Here is a 15,710-nt window from a genome sequence, read left to right as displayed (position 1 = left end):
CTTACCATTTCCAAGAACTAGGTTTTTAGAATATACAAAGAGTGATAATATCATGTTAGACAATATTTTAGGGTATTTTATTTGAGACAAGGACATAGAAAATATATATATATATATATATATATATATATATATATAAAAGAAAAAATACTGGATAGGTTTGACGGTATAACTAGAAAATTTAGTAAAATTCTGGTATTGGTTTTTATAGACGAAAAACGTTGATTTATTCAACATTTATCCATCGCACTCTGTTTAGGTCTAATAAGAACTACTGCAGAAACTATATAATCTAATAATACATTGACATTCTATTCAACAGCTTCACCTCCATCCCCTATTTCCTAAAAGGAGAGACTTGTAAACTTGCCTAATGTAGTTAGGGACAAAGCTTTTTTATGTCCGTCCGTAGTTTTCTTTGATTCTTGGATTGTCATGAAATTTGATAAGGAATTAAGATTTCTCTATTCCTATTGAAAGTTAAAAATCGGACTTAGTATCATTATTAAAATTGAAGAGGTCAAATAATCTACTCCATTAAAGTCGTAAATGTATTTTATCTAAACACTAGTGCATTGGTTAGTCTCGGTCTATTTTATAACATCGGATTATGAGGATAATTATTTAAAACTATTTTTTGTTAAAATTATTTATGCCGACGGTGTTCATAATTAAGAAACCTTACACCACTACAGTTATACAACATTTTCTGCATAATGAATCTGCATCTGCAATACATACAACTACAAGAAAAACATCAACCTAGATAATCTAATAACACTGTGCAACATTTTTAAGATAATTTTGTGCAAACAATTTGAGCTGAGGATTTTTTGAAAGTACAGACCCAAACGACAAAAACCCTAGTTGGGTTTTGTTGTGACAGATCCAGCTTGCATTTTATGGCCCCATCTAAACATGGTTAAATATTGATTTTTTAAAGCAATTCTGGGCTATATCTATGAAACCTATGTAAATCTTCATCTGACCTCTGAAGAAAACTTGTAGATAACGGCAAGAATAAACTATTTGGATAATAATGAACTCAAAAAATTACATTTATTGACTAACATTGTATAAATATCACCACCCTATCTCCAAACCCGTTAAATTTTTCGTAATGTTTTCTTTGGAAAAATATTCTCAGAATGTAATGCACAACTCTTCAGAACATGCCATTATTGTAAAATGCCTCTATCACGTTGTTTTGAGTATAGTTTTCAACGACCATTTAATAAATATGTCAATAATGTGGTAAAATCCGAAATGCGAGAATAAACTGTTGGTGTGAACAATGTGTACATGTTGTAAAAGATATGATGCAAAATATCAGTGAAACAACATGATGTAAGCATTTAGCTTTACTTTTAGCCGGAACTTTGAGAACTTTCTTCGGAAGATTTTTGCAGAGGGTTACTTGGTTCAACTCCCAATAGTTAAGCTGATACTGGCCATAATTTCAGCAAATATGTAATATTTCCTATATTATATAGATTTTGATGCCCTAGATGGAGTGCCCGAACTGGATCTGACAGGACAAAACCCCACTAAAGTTTTTGTAGTCTCAATATGCATTTTCAGTGTTGCATAGTGTTATTTATTAGTTAAGATTGGGACAAAAATCCCTATCGCCATAAATCCAAGTTTTGTGGCAAAAATTATATTAGTCATAATAAATGTCCAAAAATAATTATTTTAAAGTAAACTTTTAAACATGACATAAGTTAATATTTTTTTTAAGAAGAAGTCAAGAAGTTGAAATGGCAGATTATAGTTGAATATATTTTTAAGTGTAGCTAAAACACTCACGATATCAAAAATCGGACGGTACCGTTGCATATTGGCTATGACAAAAGGTGTACCGCATAAAAAACATACATTTTTTACAATCTCAAAATCCTTAATATGAATTTTTAGGAAAATCGCTTGTAAAATGAAGATCTTAACCTCACTTAACCTTAACCAATTGAATACATACGGTAATTTAACATATGTGTCCAAAATTTCACTGTAGATTGTGATCTGCATATGCAAAGACAATCAGTACGTTGAATTTGCTGTCGGAAAAAATGGTTGCTATTTCAAATCGAACAAAAACACAGGAATCCTTTACAAAATATGTAAGAAATTATTATTAGATTATTATTATAAATGTGAAAAATTATAAAATCGCGAAAAATAAAATAGTTGCTACAAATAGCTTTGTGTTTTTTTTATTTTCACCAATACGTGGTATAAAAGAAATCGAAATGAATGGGATTTTCCAAAAAAAAAAACGAAGTGATAGCTAATATATATTTTTCACAGCAACAACAATTTTGACAATTTCTGAAATATTGGATAATTGTAAAGCTTAACAAAAGCAAACTTTAATTATATTTTTCCAAGAAAAGTACGAAACTTTTTTGGTAGATTTTTTCTTCATCTGAGAGAGCATAAATTAATCCGCTTTTTGATTTTTTTTTTTTTTTGAACCTATAAGAAGTTTTGTGACAAATGGTTGTCTACGAAACCCTGTTATTATTGAAGAGTTGTACTGTGCCGACTCTAGATCGAAAACTAATAAACCGATTATGGGCTTGTGGGCTTATCAAGGACATTAAAACCTAGTTTTTCATCGATCGATTTTATAATAATATAAGATTTTACGGAAATGGTGTACAAAAATCTGAAGTTTTTGGTCATAAAACCGACAATCAATATGTTGTAGTCATTTCTAGATTTTTATCGGATCACCTAATAATTAAGATTTTTTTAATCTTATGAAAAATATCTAAATATGATACAGTGATATGAGATTGAAAAAATAAAGAAATACATAAACATACGGGTAAAACTATTAAAAGACAATGAAATCGTGACAATATCGAGTTCTTGGATGTGGGTAACCTACATAAAATTTTCGTCGGAACATCTTTGTATAAATTTTTCATGTAGAAAACCTGATTGTGTGGTCAGTTCAAGAACAAAAAGGATATGGAAAGAACTAAGCTATTTTCTCAAGCATTATTGGGGGCCAATCAAAAAATCTTTACATCATAACGCAGAAACTTCAGCTATGAGATCCTCTGGAGTTTTTAATATACTCAATGGGGGCTTTCATTCCATCTCACAGTGTCCGATTTTCCAAAAAACCTGGCCAAAAATCAAAAAAAAATTATCAATTTACACTAAAAAGGGTCAGATATTGTTTATAGGATCCCAGTGCGTGTAATTATGAAAAAATATATACATTTCTTGTTTAATAAGTGGGTATAAAAGCAAGTCGAAGTGACCCTATTTGGAATTTTTTTTTTAATATTTAAGTTGTTTATAAACCTATGATAATATGCAAAATAAACAACGGTTATTAAATATTTTCTTTTTGTAATTGTAATGAAAGGTATGTGAAACGTATTTAAGATGTTCAGTGTCGCCAATGAATTGTGCGTTCTTTAATAATTGATGTCCGTATATGTTAATTTTTTTCAAGATCAATTTTTACAATAAATTATGAAAATAGTTGTGAGTAAGATCGAGTTGGTCCATGTAATTTATCATTTCATAAAAAAGGAAGGGTTTTTTATCAATTTCCATCGAAACATCCTGCACATATTTACACTTTTTGTTTTTATGTGATATTTTGTCTTGCAGGTATATACAGATTTTCTTTCATTCAGATTGTCAGAATATAGTATAGGGTCACATTGTGGCGTTTGGGCATAATTTAGAGTTTTAATATATTTTAAGACCTGCAGTAAAACTTTATGGCGAACAAATTTCTAGAATATTTTGGTCTGATCCGACCACATTTTATAGGAGATTTTAAAGATTTGTGGAAAAAGGGACCAAAAGGACCCCTTTTATGACTCCCACGAGGGTTAATTTTTTTAAGACAAATATTGCTTGCATTCTTGTCAGTAAAGTTGCCAAAGACACCTAAAGTGTAAGAATTCCGAGTGATCTTAACCCAAATATTTCCAAAACTGTAGAAATTGTGGAAGCTTGCACCCCTATTTTAGTTTCTTGGTTTTTTGGCAAAATTGATACCGATATTTCCTTGGTTTGTAACGCGTATAGAGATTTCATTTCTTTGGTGACTTATAGTGAAATTTAGCTGAGAACATTTTTGTCTTTGACGCCATTTTTCTAAAATGACGCTTTGTATGACAATTTTGCCAAAACTTTAATGAAGTACGACATTAACCCTAAAATGTTTTTCTAATTTGCATATTTCTGGAGTTAAGGTAAGATATAGAGTTTTGGTGTATTCTAGGACCTATAGTAAAAATTGATGGCGAAGAAATTTGTAGAATATTTTGATCCGATAAGATCACATTTTATAGGAGAAGGGGTCAAAAAGACCCCTTAAAAGACCGCCTGAGGGTTAAATAATATCAAAAATTTAATCAGCGGCCCGAAAAATATAAGAACCAAAGGTTAGGTCAAAATCCATTCATTTTTAGAGTTTTGGCCAGATTTTTCGGAAAATCGGACACTGTGAATCGGACCAAAAAATATCGACATGCATTTTGTAATAAAAACGGAGATAAAAAGATTAGACTTCACAGGATAGTAAATATCCTGTTTTTGAATCCGTTACAATTTTTAAAAATGTAATATATTGTGGCCAGTTGTTCTTTATTATGTACAGAGAGCTTCTAACAAGTTGTTTCTGTACTTTGTCGTTGGATGGGATAACAACAACAATAATATTGGCTGATCCTCAAGAACGGGGCTTGCAAAACAATAGCAACAATAGAATATTATTAAAAATGGCAGTGTCATCGGTGTAAATTAACTGTACATTTGACTTAAATTTGTCTTTTGGGGCATGTTAGTGTCATTTTAGAAAGAATTTGCATTTGTTATCCTAACAGGGTTGCCACTTTCTCAAACGTTTCCCATGGTCTGGGGAAAATATCATAATACCCCCAAATCAAAACTTTTTCCCTCATATAAACATTTAAATTTTAAAATATTCATTCGAAAATTGGATTAATATCAACCGTTCTTTTGTTTGCCGCATAATAAAAAAGTTAAACAACCGAATAGTGGTAAATGCGATACATCCTGGTGTAAACCCCTTGAGGCCATTGGCACATTGTGGCTTGAAACGTTGAGGAAACTTTAAAAATAATGCGAATAAAACCAACCAAGTATTAGTTGGGGCTCTTATTTCCGATACATGGCCCAGAGTACTTCGCAGAGGAAGTTTTGAAACCAATTCGAGAAGTTATACAGCTCCCAACTCAAACAACACAACGGTCAAGAACCTATTGTTTCAACCAACAGTGAGTAAAATATCCTCATATGGCTAATAATACAGGTTTTTCTATATTTTTTTTATTAAATCTTATTTTTAATATAATTTATTGAAAATAAAATAAAAAATCTTATTGTCGCTTAAACCATATAAAACATTGTATAACAGTGTATAACTTTTTAAATTGTTTTCAAAACTTCTTCTGCGAAGTACTCTAGGTCATATATCGGAAATAAGAGCCCCAACTAATTCTTGGAAGTTCCTATTAGCGTTATTTTTAAAGTTTCCCCCACGTTTTCCGCCAAAATGTGCCGTTTGTGTTTACCAATATTTGATTTTTTAACTTTTTATTATGCGGCAAACAAAAGAACGGTTGATATTAATCCACTTTCCGAATAAATATTTTAAAATTTAAATGTTTATATGAGGGAAACAATTTTTGATTTGAGGGTATTATGAGATTTTCCCCAGACCATTCGAAAAGTGGTAGAAAGTGGCAACCCTGTTAGGATAACAAATGCATATCCTTTCTAAAGTGACACTACCATGCCCAAAAGGCAAATTTAAGTCAAAAGTACAGTTAATTAACACCGATGACACTACAATTTTTAATAATATTCTATTGTTGCTTTTGTTTTGCAATCCCCGTTCTCGAGGATCAGCCAATATTATTGTTGTTGTTATCCCATCCAACGACAAAGCACAGAAACAACTTGTTAGAAGCTCTCTGTACATAATAAAGAACAACTGGCCACAATATATTACATTATTAAAAATTGTAACGGATCCAAAAATAGAATTACTGCAAAATCCTAGATTTGTTGCTTTTGATATGCACAACACTGTAGGTCAGGTTTCAATATGGACTCTATCGATCCACTCCTTCGGGTACCTCCCACACAAAATTTTGGATAAATTCAGTTTAAGACCTGCTCTCGAATCACTTTGATTTTTGTTGAAGGAACTTGCATTCGCTGCCTCAATTACGACTGTGAAAGTTTTTTTCAGGGGCAAGTCCATACTTCTTGAGAAAACAGTCCGAAAGTTGTAAAAAACCCCTATGGGCCCATATGTAGTGGCTGGAGAGCTCGAACCGAATACTGCGATCGTCCACACTTTGGATATCGTAATATTTATTCGAATATTAGATGAAATTCAAAGGTGGTGCTTATAGGTCCACTCCTTCCGGTACCTCCCCCACAAAAGTTCAAAAATATTCGCTAAAATATTCATAATTGGTTTTAGAAAATATTCCGTTGCTCTTGTCAAATAAATATTGTGTTGAGAGTAAAGCGTATTGATATTTTATACTCTTAATTATTAATTTTGCGAAAGCCATGTAATTATTGGTTTACAAACAATCATGGTTTAGAAACAATCATGCTTGTAAAAACTCTTTCTGATGATATCAAGTGCGTCTACCCTGAGGTAATTACCTACCCCATTCTTGCCAAGGGAAACCAAAAAACCGTTTTTGGTCAGCGATTGTACGTCGGATGCTTCAAACCAATATTGACTTAGTGATTGATTCAAAGATCATTCAAATATTACTTTAATGCACTGCCAATCACACTTGGTGGTGATCTGAAAAGTGAATCTGTTATTTAATTCGTTCAACATTTATTTCCTGCTATCGCATCTCAAGATCGCCGAACATTGAAATAATTGAATTAAAAACATGTGCAGAAAATTGTTCAAAATAAATTGGATTGAATTTATTTAATGAATCTTTATCAGTGAAGACAGCAGATGTGGTGTGTGGTGCTCTGTGGTCAGTTGGAAGATTGCATTGCAAATCAAACCCTTCTCCAATTTATGGCCAACAAGGCAAGGTAACATAATATTGATGTTGTTGGGATCCTCTGCGAAAAGCGTGATACGATGATGTCTGTTTTAATTAATGTATTGGTAGTTGTTGTTGCTGTTTAGTTGGTCTTTAATTCTTAAATAGGGTGTGAATAAGCATCGCTTTTTAAGATGTTTAATACAATTTAACAAATCAAGATACAATTTATTGCAACTTTTTGTGCATTTTTGAAAGCTTTTTGTTCGGTTTGCTGCATTAAAAATTGTTCAAAGTTAAATAGAGTTTAAAATTAAATACCTATTTTTTTTTTTTTTTTTTTTTGTTTTTGCAAGTTTATGATCGAAACATAGTTTAGTGTTTATTTAATATCATCACTATCATCAAAAGCAACAACAACAACAACGTACATACGACGACAACAGCCATACAATGGCAAGCAATTATGCCAACTGAAAAATGAAGAGTCTATTAAGTGGCGTTAATTGAAGTTTGTCGAATGTTGTTTTAATATGTTTGCATTTGTGTTGTTGTTTTTGATGGTGATGTTTTTGTTTTTATTGTGTGTGCAAATTTAAATGTTTTTGCGGTGATTAATGTTGTTGTTGCTATTTAAAGAGCTAAAATGAAAACCAGCAAATTAACACCTTCATTGAAAATGGAGACTTTGTGGGCCCATTTAGGCAAAAATAGAAGCGATTTTTAAATAGAAACTTCGAAATTTGAATATCACAATAAATATCAAAGAACTTACCCACCAAAAATTTGAGAGCTACATGAGACGAATAACCCATTACAAAATAATGTTAACAAAATACCTTATGCATTACAAGCAAGCTAAAAAATAGCTTATTATTATTACGGTGGCACAGAGCGTGTATGTCCGACTACAAAACCGAGTGTTGTGATTTCATCGTTTACCGTCGGCAAACCGCTTTTTTGATGAAAAAAAAAAACGTTGTCATGTGTCTGCTTTTATATTCTCGTATTATAATAATTATGTCTTTGTAACTAGATTCCAATCAGAGTTTACGGTGCGCCTTAACTAAATTTAAATGAAATGTGCTTATACCTGGAAAGTTTTTGCGGTTTCTACAACTACAATGTTAATAGATGAGAAAAATCAAAAAACAAAAAAAATCGACGGAGGAATTTTAAATAAATCGCGGTCAAAGTTCACATTTTTAGGGCTTTTTAGGTTTTCACGATTTTGCTTGGAAACCGCAAGACCTATAGAAATGGGATTAAAGACAATGTTGTAGCAGTGAAAATTCTCTGCATGATTGACCTTAAAGTTATTTTCGTAGGTTTTACCATTTTTGAGATATAGAAGTTCAAATTGGGACAATGTGCTGACTGTATGGTCCCCTATAAAACAATGTCATGCAGGGTGCACCTTACTTAACATTGTATAAAAACCGCTTACGCCTGGGAAGTTTTCTGATACAGCAATGTTCATCGCTGGAGGCATTTTTAACGAGGGTACATACACTTTCATACGGGCAAAATGTGCCTCATCGAAATAATAGTTTTAGACCCCAAGTATGTTTGGACGAAATGTGTTTCAGACAATTTGGAGTTTATTTAGCCATGCCCGTCGGTCTGTCTGTCTGGATGGATGGTGCGCACGATAACTCTCGAACGGATCAACCGATCCGGTCAAAAATTTGGCTTTCGTAATATTTTGTGTTAGTTTAATTTCGAAGATGGGTTACATTGGTCCACTCCTTCCAGTACCTCCCACACAAAAGTTCGCAAATGTTTAGAAAATTTGTAAGTGTGTATGGTCCCTACTTTGCACATCGTGAAATTTCTACTAGACTTAGATGAGGTTCCAATATGGACACAATCCGTCCACTCCTTCGGGTACCTCCCACACAAAATTTCGGAAAAGTTCAGTTTAGTACCTGCTATCGAATCGCTTTGATTTTTATTGTAGCAACTTCTATTCACTGTCCTCTATACGACGGTACAAGTTTCATAAGGGGCAAGTCCATACTTCCTGAGAAAATACCCTGAAAGGTCCAAAATTTGGCCTTCTTAATATTTTGTCCAAACTTAGGTTAAGTTCGACGATTAGCCATGTCAGTCCACTCCTTCAGGTACCTCCCCCCAAGAGTTCAAAAATGTTCGGAAAATTGTGCGCACGATAACTCTAGATGGTAGTGACCGATTTGGTTCATACTCTACACATCCCAATATGTCTACCAAATATATATAAGGTTTGAATATGGACTATATTTGTCCACTCCTTCGGGTACCTCCCACACAAAATTTTGGATAAGTTCACTTTAAGAACTGCTCTGGAATCATTTTTGTTGAAGCAACATTCATTCGCTGCCTCAATTACGATGGTAAAAGTTTTTTCAAGGGCAAGTCCATACTTCTTGAGAATATTAGATGATATTCGAAGGTGGTGCTTGTAAACAGAGCAACCCGGTTAAGGGTCTGTGCTAGGATCCCTTGAAATTGTTTACCTAGTGATCCTGTTTACAGCGATATCATGTTTTTCGTAGGCAAGTACATGCTTCCTGATATAATGGCCCAAAACCTTTCAACTATATGGTGACCAACTGAAACGACATGTGGTCGCGATATCTATCGAGGGGAATGACACCCAAAATAAGACCCACTTTCAAAATGGAATATGTCATGTTCATTCCTTTAGATACCTTCCGCGCAAGACTTTCTATCCAAATCCATATTTGTGTTGGTTCATACGCCCAACATTTGCAAAACCCCTTAAATATATAAGATTTTTGGAGTGTTTGAATTCACACAGGCTGGGGATATATCTCTGTCGGCAAAGCCGACCGATCCTTTTTTACTTGTTTTTCCTAGGTTGTACCATTTTTGAGATACATTTATAAGTTTAAGTTTGGAAATTGCAGTCATGATCTTGTTTTATAATGAGAGGATACAGTCAGTAAATTGTCAAAATGTGAACTTCTATATCTCAAAAAATGGTAAAACCTACGAAAAAACCATTGAGGACAGACTTGTAGAGAATTTTCACTGTTACAACACTTTCTTTAATCCCATTTCGATAGGGTTTCCAAACAAAATCGTGAAAACCGTGAAAAAAAGCCCTAAAAATGTGAAGTTTGACCGCAATTTATTTGAAAATGCCTCCGGCGATTTTTTTTTGTTTTTTTTTGATTTTTCTCATCTATGAACATTGTAGTTTCAGAAACCACAAAAACATCCCAGGTATAAGTACCTTTCATTTAAATTTATTTGAGGCGCAGCGTGAGTTGTTTGTGGTCCTATAACCATGTGCTCCGAATCAAGTGATACGCAGTTCGAATGCTTAGTTCGAATCTGTATTATTAGAAGTGCACAGTCTAACTCCGTACTATCGAGGCGACCTGGATAAGTACACCTAGCGGATTTCCGTCGGTCCCAATCGTGGTGGGAGACCTGGATAAGTACTCCGGTGGATTTTCCAAAGTAGGCCTGGATAAGTGCTCCTTGCTAGGACGCTTGCGTTGCTGGCTCTGATGGAGACCTGGATAAGTATTCCTTTCTATTCCGTGGTTATGGCTTTTCGGAGTCCTGGTTAAGTACTCCCCTGTTTTCGGCGGTTAAACGGTTGTTGGGATCCACTGAAGATTAACGAACGATCCTACGGTCAGTCGAGGATTGACTAAGGCAAATCTATGTTTTACGGACACCACTTAGGCTTGTCGCGGCCGTTCAGCGCTCACCGGAGGGTAGGATAAGGGAGACCTAAGAGTTACGGACACAACTTAGGCTTGTCACGATGGACCAGAGGGTTAAAAAAGGAGACATAAGAGTTACGGACACTTCTGGGCTTGTCACGGCGGCCCTATGCTACCGGAGTGTTAGATAAGGATGGCCTAAGAGTTATGGACAGAACTTAGGCTTGTCACGACGGTCCATAGGGTTAAACAAGGGAGACCCAAGAGTTACAGACATAACTTAGGCTTGTGACGGTGGTCCTATAGTCGCCGGAGTGTTAGATAAGGAAGACGCAAGAGTTACGGACACAACTTAGGCTTGTCACGACAGTACGGAGGGTTAAACCAAGGATACCTAAGAGTTACGGACACAACTAAGGCTTGTCACGATGGGCCAGAGGGTTAAAAAAAGGAAACTTAAGAGTTACGGACACAACTTAGGCTTGTCACGGCGGTCCTTTGCTACCGGAGTGTTAGATATGGAAGACTTAAGAGTTACGGACATTACGTAGTATGAAACGACGGAGGCCTAAGAGTAACGGACCCAAGTTAGGCTTGTCACGGAGGTCCTATAGTCATCGGAAAGTTAGATAAGGAAGACCTAAGAGTTACGGACACAACTTAGGCTTGTCACGACGGTCCATAGAGTTAAACAAGGGAGACCCAAGCGTTACCGACATAACTTAGGCTTATCACGGTGGTCCTATAGTCGCCGAAGTATTAGATAAGGAAGACGCAAGAGTTACGGACACTTCTGGGCTTGTCACGGCGGCCCTATGCTACCGGAGTGTTAGATTAGGATGGCCTAAGAGTTATGGACAGAACTTAGGCTTGTCACGACGGTCCATAGGGTTAAACAAGGGAGACCCAAGAGTTACAGACATAACTTAGGCTTGTCACGGTGGTCCTATAGTCACCGGAGTGTTAGATAAGGAAGACGCAAGAGTTACGGACACAACTTAGGCTTGTCACGACAGTACGGAGGGTTAAACCAAGGATACCTAAGAGTTACGGACACAACTAAGGCTTGTCACGATGGGCCAGAGGGTTAAAAAAAGGAAACTTAAGAGTTACGGACACAACTTAGGCTTGTCACGGCGGTCCTTTGCTACCGGAGTGTTAGATAAGGAAGACCTAAGAGTTACGGACATTACGTAGTATGAAACGACGGAGGCCTAAGAGTAACGGACCCAAGTTAGGCTTGTCACGGAGGTCCTATATATATATATATATATATATATATATATATATATATATATATGTCCTTTATTTACATCAGTATATCTTACATAAAAAAATTGCATTAATTACATAAAGAAACAGATGTAAAAAGTTCAGGTAGAACATAGGGCATCGACAAGCTCTCTCCATCTCCTTCTATCATTGGCCAGATGTTTTGCCTGGCCCCAGGATATATGGGCTGATTCAAGCTCTCTTTTTGTACAACGGATCCATGTGTTTCTTGGGCGTCCTCTCTTACGTTGTCCTTGCGGATTCCAGTCTAGAACTGTTCTGGCGATGTCACTGTGCGGTCGCCGAAAGATGTGGCCTATCCAAGTCCATTTCCTCCTTCGAATTTCTACCTCGACAGGGAGGTCCTATAGTCATCGGAAAGTTAGATAAGGAAGACCTAAGAGTTACGGACACAACTTAGGCTTGTCACGACGGTCCATAGAGTTAAACAAGGGAGACCCAAGCGTTACCGACATAACTTAGGCTTATCACGGTGGTCCTATAGTCGCCGAAGTATTAGATAAGGAAGACGCAAGAGTTACGGACACAACTTAGGCTTGTCACGATGGACCAGAGGGTTAAAAAGGAGACATAAGAGTTACGGACACTTCTAGGCTTGTCACAGCGGTCCTATGCTACCTGAGTGTTAGATAACGAAGACCTAAGAGTTACGGACATTACTTAGGATGAAACGACGGACGCCTAAGAGTTACGGAGCCAAGTTAGGCTTGTAACGGCGGTCCTATAGTCATCGGAGGGTTAGATAAGGAAGACCTAAGAGTTACGGACATAACTTAGACTTGTAACGATGGTTCAGAGTGTTAAACAAAGGAGACCTAAGAGTTACGGACACAACTTAGGCTTTTCACGGCGGTCGTATGGTCGCCGGAGGGTTAAATAAGGAAGACCTAAGACTTACGGACACAACTTAGGCTTGTCACTACGGTACGGAGGGTTAAACCAATGAGCCCTAAAACTTACGGACACAACTTAGGCTTTTCACGGCGGTCGTATGATCACCTAGGGGTTATGTAAGTGAAACCTAAGAGCTACGGACACTGCTTAGGTTAACGCTGCTCTGTAAAGGATAAAGCACCACTCTGACTCTCCTGGTTTGCTATGTCATGTAGAAAACCTGTTCGTCGACTGCCCCTCTTCAAATTTTTTCAGTCCTTTTATAGGAAAAACCACGTGGATATTTCACTCACTAAATAATTTATTTAAGAATCTTGTTGGTTAGGATAATCGTGGTGATAGATGACCTATTAACAGTTGGTAGCAGATGTGTGGCCTTGACACGATCGGTCATAGATTCTAACGGTTTACATTTAAACTAATTTCGTAAACAACTATGACAGTTGTTACTTCAGTTGAGAAATAGTTAAAGCATAATGGTTGCAGACAAAAACGACCGTAGCAATTTTCGTCGTTACACTCCTTAGGGAACATCCCACACAAAACTTAAGCATTTTTGTTTAAGAGCAGTTTCAGATCTGTTGGAAGATACGTTGGAAATTTATACCTAAGCTACTACTTGTGGTCCTGTTTACAGTGAGATAATATGTTCATGCATCCTTACATAGTGGTCCAAAAGCTCTAAATTATACGCTGACCAACTGAAATGACTGGTGGGCGCGATATTTATTAAAAATAAATGACTCCCAATAATAAGATCCACTTCTAAATACACTTTTGAGCTTTAATTCAAATCCATATTTTTGTCGGCAAGTTCTTTACGACCATTGGTAATTTTTAGGACATTTTTGTATATTTTACTCATAAGGTTAAAATTTTGTTCACTACCGAAATGGTGTATTTCTGATTGCTTCCCTGCTATAGACCCAACTGCCATCAAACAACATAGGGTTAATAATGAAGCAACCCAAACAACAGTCAATTTGATACCACCTCATTAAATCAACAAAAGTGTGAATAATTTTTTAAAGTTTCGCTTTTACGAGAACTTCATTGCACAAAATTTAAGTGCCTCAGCAGTATAGAATGACAATATCATTGTCACAAAATGTTGCAGTGATAACAAATAAAACCAAAGTGTTTTAGTGACTACTACCCTCCTACCAAGGTTAGTTATTTCATTCAATAAAATATGCATCTAATAATATTCATATTTTTATATATGGTAATTATTATATCAGTAATATGAGGACTTCCTTGCCATTGAAAGATAGGCTAGAACAAAAGAAAAATGGTTCAGAATATGGGGATAACAACGTTACCTTCAGGATTGTAAAAGGATAAAAGAGAAGAACAAGTATGGCTACCGAACACAGTATTAGCATAATAATATGTATATAGAAGTTCCCACGAACATCTCCGAAAATACAATGGGAGACTTTTCTCATATCGAATTCATCGATCAATGAAAAATGTTTTCAAAAATATCTTTGAATTTGAAACCCTGAGTTTGAGTTAGTTCCAACAGCTTTCAATCACAGCCACCTTCCATCCTCTTGAATGAAAATGTAGGTCAATAATGCTTTGCAAATCAAAATTGCACAATTCGATCAAATATCTGCTGTATATGATTTTGATATGACCTCTACTGGATGCATCTAGAAAATGCCTTTGCACGGACAGATTCCGTTTCTAGGTTATATAAAAAATATAAATAAAATATCAAGTTTTATAAGCAAGTCAATGTAAAAAACAAAATATCAAAATCCTCTAAATATGTATTGCATTAAATGCAACAATAGCTTCAAGAACACTGCTATCACCTCACCAACCTCCTAAAAAAACTCTTCACTTGGTAAACAACGAAATGATCAAAATCGTTCCAGTAATGGATCGTGGACAAATGCAAAATAAGTTCTACCTTACTTTTCATGCTAATGAAATTCTAAATTTGCAAAAAAAAAAAAAAAAAGAGAAAAGCACCTTCGTTCACGTTCCTTGAGATCGAGTAGCGTAGTGTAGTGGTAGGTGGTCTTGTAGATATTCTAAGAATATTGCTAAGCTATGCACACGGTGCATGATGACAATATACATAGGTATGTATAAATAACACTGTGTCGGCGTCGCACCGATTTCAAAATGATGTTCTACTTGCATTGCAAATTCATTTCTTTCTTAACCTATTTATGTTTATTTATATTCAATTTCATTCATTTTGTGGGCCAGTGGATCGTTTAAGCGGCACACGGATTGTTAAGATTGTTTTTCTTCATTTGTGCGTCACTCAAAATATTTTTGTTGGGGGAGGAGGAAGAGGAAATCTGTTGGTATTTTTGATTTGAATGCCCCTATTACAATTATTGGTGATTGTGATGGTGGTTAAATGATTTTGCATAAATTCAATAACAAATTTGTTAAGAAATCTTCTACATTTCGAATCAGCGAGGTTGTGTTCGTAATTGATTGGCTTTGATTTGGAGATGTTGTTGTTGCTTAGAGAAATCAAAATTAGATTTCTAAGGCATTAAATCAAACGCGCATTAAATGGCCATTTAAACAATTTAATTTCAAGTGTGCAAGTATTGCTTCTCCTACCAGCATCAGTTTGCTATCTCTCATTACCTCTCTAATAAAGTGGGAACACAGGCAAGTTAGCGTCCGGTATGAAGCTTACCAGGTTATTATTGCTGTTTGTGGCTGTTGTTTATGATTCATATCTTTCTTTCGAAATTTGTTAAAGGCCAGGTTTTACGGATTCACAAACGCAAGTGCTACACATTAAATGATTTACACGTCTTTCTCGTATCCCCTT

General features: G+C 35.4%; 1 protein-coding gene across 1 annotated transcript in view; it reads left to right on the top strand.

The window, feature by feature from the left end:
• LOC141391958 (uncharacterized) overlaps positions 1-15,710 on the top strand; it is a 117,950-nt gene that overhangs the window by 2,010 nt on the left and 100,230 nt on the right. The gene's annotated exons all lie outside the window — the stretch shown is intronic.

Source organism: Musca autumnalis, unplaced genomic scaffold (assembly GCF_047663935.1).
Source record: "Musca autumnalis isolate F117 unplaced genomic scaffold, ASM4766393v1 scaffold_2, whole genome shotgun sequence".
In the NCBI taxonomy this organism is placed as follows: Eukaryota; Metazoa; Arthropoda; class Insecta; order Diptera; family Muscidae; genus Musca; species Musca autumnalis.
Note: the sequence above shows the minus strand (reverse complement) of the source record. Positions and strands in the feature narration are given on the sequence as shown.